The sequence below is a fragment of the Salmo trutta genome, chromosome 32 (assembly GCF_901001165.1).
Source record: "Salmo trutta chromosome 32, fSalTru1.1, whole genome shotgun sequence".
In the NCBI taxonomy this organism is placed as follows: Eukaryota; Metazoa; Chordata; class Actinopteri; order Salmoniformes; family Salmonidae; genus Salmo; species Salmo trutta.
In genome coordinates this window covers 15,610,051-15,616,050 of record NC_042988.1, presented here as the reverse complement: position 1 = coordinate 15,616,050, position 6,000 = coordinate 15,610,051, and the positions used below count along the sequence as shown (strand labels likewise).

Sequence of the window (6,000 nt, the reverse complement as noted above, 5' to 3'; positions counted from 1 at the left end):
ACACATGAGCATAGTGTCAGGGTTGAGGGTTTGGGCTGATTGATTACAGGTTATAAAATATTGAGAATACAAGCCCTTAGCCTAGTGTTATTCATTATTGAGAGAGGTCTGCGTAGTTGGCACAGTTTGACCCTGTCTGTCAGTCCAGGAACGAGGTGTATCGCCTTCCACCTGGTTTTAGATGTTATCTAAGTGGCCAAGCCAAGGGTCTGACACTGTAGGAATACTATCTCAGAGGAAATAGAATTGCTAGCCTAGCCATTCGTGATTACAGTGCCTCGACATTACAGTGGACTCTGTAACTCCAGACACTTTTATTTATTATAATGATCAATAAAGATTGTGCTACCACGGGGAACATGCTGATACAATTCAGTAACTTTGGCTCTTGGTTTTCCTTGGTTTTCACAGAGGAATCTCCTCTACACCCACTACCTTCCCATTCTTGCTGCTCTGCTCCTCATCCCCTGCTAGTCTCTCTGTAGCGCAGTGCACATGGTGGGAAAGCCAGAGGGAAATCCCTGTAGGCCTCTGACTTCTCTTTGAAGGCCATGAAGGCTATGCGGCACGCAGGCAGCTGCCAAGAAGAGTCTACGGAAAGGCATTCCTCTGGCTGTGTGGGTCACATCATCTTCAACACACACACATGGATGAATGCACACACACTTACATACACAGACTTACATACACACACATGCATGCACAATCGGATCACACACACACACACACACACATGACCACGCACGCACAGGGATGGGCAAAAGTGACACACTGATCACTGTAAAGTACCTCAGCTGGATTGCTGCTGTCACATTTATATTTATTGCAAATGATGATAATGAGATACTGAACCCAATGCCTGGACATAAAATCAGTCAATGCAATACTACTACTGGTGAGAAAGATGGCAACAAACACTCCTGATCATTAAATACACACCACTGTGTATTTAGTCTGCCAAATATTTCAGTGTAAGAATTGAAGTGACCCACAGTTCTTTATTCGATATTCCTCTTCTATTATTTTCTTCATAGAACCAACCACAGAGCATCAGTAGATGGCGCTGCAGTGCATTAGCTGGAGTGAGTCACTTCGAATTCCTCACTGATGTTGTTGGAAGCCAGTTACATGTCATTTTCAAGAATGTTCTGTTCCAAACCCTGGCAGTGCCTTTATTTTCTTTTTATTCAAAATGACTGATCCCTAAAGGAAAGGAAACTTCAGCCATGTGTCACCATTGCTATTTCGGTAATTTAGTATATTTCTTTCTAACCCAACCTCTATGTTGATGTTTGGGTTTAACTTGATCTTGAAAAGGCATTAAGGAAAGTATATTATCAATTAAAATAAACGCATATTGGATTATAAGAAGTACTTTAAAGTAAATTGAAAGTAAATGTTCAATCCCCCATTGATGATTTACAGCATAGTGGTACAGGAGGAAAATATTTATACTGGGTGAGACAACCTTGAGGTGTTATCTGGGTTTACCTGTGACAGTACGAGAGGGAGCAAGGAGAGGATACTGTCTGGCAGTGCTGCTGTACAACTCAATAGGTCATGGCGCTGCCTTCCAAACTGTAACACAAAGAAAATATATTTTTAGTATTGAATCCCCCTTCCCAGTCACTTTGAAATGAGACTACCATCACTTCACCAATGAGAAAAAATATTCTCTAAAAAGGAAATTATAGATTAACATGTAAACCAGATTGAGACTTGATTTTCAGCTTGAAAGTTTACATCTCATTGGAGTGGGTTGCCGTGGTGACGCTAATTGGTGAGCAGAGTGCAGTGTTGGTTGGGGCTAAACAATAACAGGACAGGTATTTATAGATCAGTGGCTCTTCACTGGAGTGGCAGCCTTAAGATATGGAAAACAGGCACACTGAAGCAATAGGGTCCAGTTGCGACTTCATCTCCCAGAGCAGACATCCCTCAGGGTCTCTATGCTGCCCCCTACTGGTATGCAGTAACAGTGTGTGGGTAAAATCACTGGGGAAGCCATATTTGCGCATTGGGACCATGATATATAGACCTAAAGGCAGAGACAATAAGAAGACACTGTTGACGAATAAATTCAACCACACCTTTGTTTTATCACAAAACCGGATAGCTACCTCTGTCCAGTGAAGTCCACGATGCATATTGCATGTAACAGACAGTTACATGACCTACAGCATGGTCAAGCAAGTTAATGTTTCCGAGATTATCGGACTACTAAACAACTATTGATTTAGAACCACAGAGAGTTACCACAAGTCACAAAGAAAACAGGAGCTGCCTCCACTATTCCAGCACCATTTCAACTTCAACATCATCGAGGGCATCCTGACCGGTTGCATCACCGCCTGGTATGGCAACTGCTCGGCATCTGACCGTAAGGCACTACAGAGGGTTGTGCGAACGGCCCAGTACATCACTCACTAGGGCCAAGCTTCCTGCCATCCAGGACCTATATAATAGGCGGTGTCAGAGGAAAGCCCATAAAATTGTCAGAGACACCAGTCACCCAAGTTATACAGTGAGGGAAAAAAGTATTTGATCCCCTGCTGATTTTGTACTTTTGCCCACTGACAAAGAAATGATCAGTCTATAATTTTAATGGTAGGTTTATTTGAACAGTGAGAGACAGAATAACAACAAAAATATCCAGAAAAACGCATGTCAAAAATGTTATAAATTGATTTGCATTTTAATGAGGGAAATAAGTATTTGACCCCTCTGCAAAACATGACTTAGTACTTGGTGGCAAAACCCTTGTTGGCATTCACAGAGGTCAGATGTTTATTGTAGTTGGCCACCAGGTTTGCACAAATCTCAGGAGGGATTTTGTCCCACTCCTCTTTGCAGATCTTCTTAAGGTTTCCTGATTCAATCAGGAAAATTATGAAACAGAGAGACAAAAGATTGCCCTTTTAATTAAGATAATTTGGTTTCATGAAAGTGCAATAATCCTGAACTATGAGCTTTAGTTAATTTATGTTCCTGTAATCAGCATACCCAGGATGCGTGTCTGTCCCACTGAGTAATTTGAAGCCTAGTTATGACATTATGTACGGGCACATGACAATATTTCTCTTCCCATAGATGCCTGAGGCAGATGATTTTGCCTCAGTAAATTACAACCAAGAGGCAGATGAGGGTGTAAACATGTCCAGACAATGGGCTTCCTGTATGACTCAAAAGCTGACCTCTTCCTGACACAATTAACAACTCTGCTATCTCAGCAGGGGTTTATTCTGTGTAACCCACAAGGCCTACTGGCAGTGGATTGGTTTCACAATAGTGTAGAAATCAATACTTGTCCCCTGCAGATTCTTCAAAATACACATGATGCCAACACTAAATCTTTGTCCCTTTGAACTGACACAGCATATCTATTTCATAGGTTCCTTGTGTACCACAAGGTTAAACCCCTAGTGAGCATGAGGCGACAGCTCAAAGCCTGCCTCGCCCGAGTTCACTTGCAGTCCACTGAATTGGGATGTACCGTGTCACCACCTAGGGCAGGAAGTGAGCCACATAGTGCACATGACTAAGCATTGAGTGTCATCGTAGTAAGAATTCCACCCTATCCTGGGGGTTAAAAGTGTCCTCATGGATCCATGGTCTATTGTGTTTGTCCTCGTGGTTGGTGTAGATGCAATTTGATGCTAAGTAGCTAAGCCATGTCAAATCTGATCACAGCGCATGGACTCATTTGAGACTTGTTGGGACACATCTGTAGAAAAAAAACTAACAGACATGGGAGGCAAAGCCTGTGATCTGATTGTTATCTGGATCATTCATGAGAAGACACAGACAGTGGTGAGATAAAAAAAAATCATTATGTCCTATCAGGAAATAGTAAGACTTAAAAGCAGTTCAGCACAACAGGAGTTAGAACAGAAGAAGTTGAAATGAAAAATCCTCAGTGGTGACGGAAAGAGGATTGTGAGGAATGGGAAAAAACTCAAATGTATGTGGAATAGAGAAAAAATGGTATGTTACCACATTACACATTTATAACTTGAACCTCAATAAACACTCACTGACTCACCACCAGTTTGCCAGAGGAGGTAAACTGTATGGCTAAAAATAGCTGATAGTACTCGCCAGAATAAGCTGCTGGAAAAAAGACAGGAAAAAAAGCCTCCTTTTCCATGTGTGTCTTAAGCCATATGGGTCTCACCGCACTCAGAACTGCACAAAAGAAAACCGTGTGAGACTGACTACTGCAGCACTGCAGAAAGAGGAGGGGGACTTCCTCATCCTTAACCCCCCCCAAAAAAAACAATTCCCCCATTTCAAACACTGTAACTTTCCCATAAGTCTAATAAATTATCCAGTGGCCATGACTGAGAACTTCACACATGGTGCCTGACCCTCCCACTTCCCCTCCTGGACGGGCCCCAGTAGGGCCCAGGCAGCGGAGCGGGCTACTGCACTCAGCATTAGGTCAGTGGAGGAGGGGGCGGCTGGACCGGCCTACCGCAGACAGAAATAGCCTTCCGCTTGGCCGTTGGCATGTTGGGACTCATGGCGTGGGCCTGGGAGGAGGGAGTATCTGTTTTGGTCTACAATCACAGTTGGGGAGTGCTGCTCTGCTTTCCAGATGGCAAGTTTCCATTCAAACAATGTTACTGGGAGAGTTTGAGGTCGTCATTTAGTCCAACTAAAACAACCTATGATTAAATAATGAGGCAGATACTAATGCAATGGCACAGATATACTACACAACACAATGACCTGTGCTCCAGTATTACCAAATAGGGATGTAGCCTATACCTCTTGATATTCTACTATTTCAAATTCTAGTATATACATTGCCTTCAGAAAGTATTCATATTTCATACTTATTCCACATTTTGTTGTGTTACAGACTGAATTGAAATGGGATTAAATAGATTTGTTTACTCTCATTCTCTACACACAATACCCCATAATGACAAAGTGAAAACATGTTTTTAGAAATTCTTGCAAATTTATTGAAAATGTAATACAGAATTATCAAATGCATGTAAGTATTCACATCCCTGAGTCAATACATGTTAGAATCCCCTTTGGCAGTGATTCCAGCTGTGAGTCTTTCTGGGTAAGTCAATAAGAACTTTACACACCTGGACTGTACAATATTTGCCCTTTATTCTTTTTAAACTCTTCAAACTCTGTCAAGTTGGTTGTTGATCATTACTAGACAGCCAATTTCAAGTCTTACCATAGATTTTAATGGCGATTTCAGTCAAAATTGTAACTAGGCCACTCAGGAACATTCATTTACATTTTAGTCATTTAAGCAGACGCTCTTATCCAGAGCGACTTACAGTAGTGAATGCATATATTTCATGCATTTTTATTTTTTTGTACTGGCCCCCTGTGGGAATCGAACCCACAACCCTGGCGTTGCACACACCATGCTGGCGTTGCAAACACCATGCTCTACCAACTGAGCCACAGGGAAGAAAACAACATTCAATGTCGTTTTATTAAGCAACTCCAGTGGATATTTGGCCTTGAGTTTTAGGTTATTGTCGTACTGAAAGGTCAATTTGTCTCCCAGTGTCTGTTGAAAGCAGACTGAACCAGGTTTTCCTCTAGGATTTTGCCTGTGCTGAGCTCTATTCTGTTTCTTTTTATAAAAAACAAGCATTGCCGATGACAAGCATATCCATAACATGATGCAACCACAACCATGCTTGAAAATATGAAGAGTGGTACTCAGTGATGTGTTGTGTTGTATTTGCCCCAAACATAATGCTTTGCATTCAAGTTTATTTCCTTGACACATTTTTTTTGCAGTATTACTTTAGTGTGTTATTGCGAACAGGATGCATGTTTTTGAATATTTTTATTCTGTACAGGCTTCCTTCTTTTCACTCTGTCAATTAGTTAAGTATTGTGGAGTAACTACAATGCTGTTGATCCATCCTCAGTTTTTTCCTATCACAGCCATTAAACTCTGTAACTGTTTTAAAGTCTCCATTGGCCTCATGGTGAAATCCCTGAACGGTTCCTTTC

At 41.7% G+C, this 6,000-nt stretch overlaps 1 protein-coding gene across 4 annotated transcripts in view; it reads right to left on the bottom strand.

Moving 5' to 3' along the window:
* LOC115171202 (myocardin-related transcription factor B) overlaps nucleotides 1–6,000 on the bottom strand; it is a 53,254-nt gene that overhangs the window by 31,775 nt on the left and 15,479 nt on the right. For 2 of the 4 annotated variants that reach the window (XM_029727789.1, XM_029727792.1), the window contains exon 2: nucleotides 1,492–1,578. The exons of 1 other annotated variant lie outside the window; for it this stretch is intronic. The gene's annotated coding sequence lies outside the window, so the exon portion shown is untranslated. Of the gene's footprint in view, nucleotides 1–1,491; nucleotides 1,601–6,000 lie in introns of those variants that run through there. One more of the 4 variants, XM_029727790.1, reaches the window with a different exon arrangement.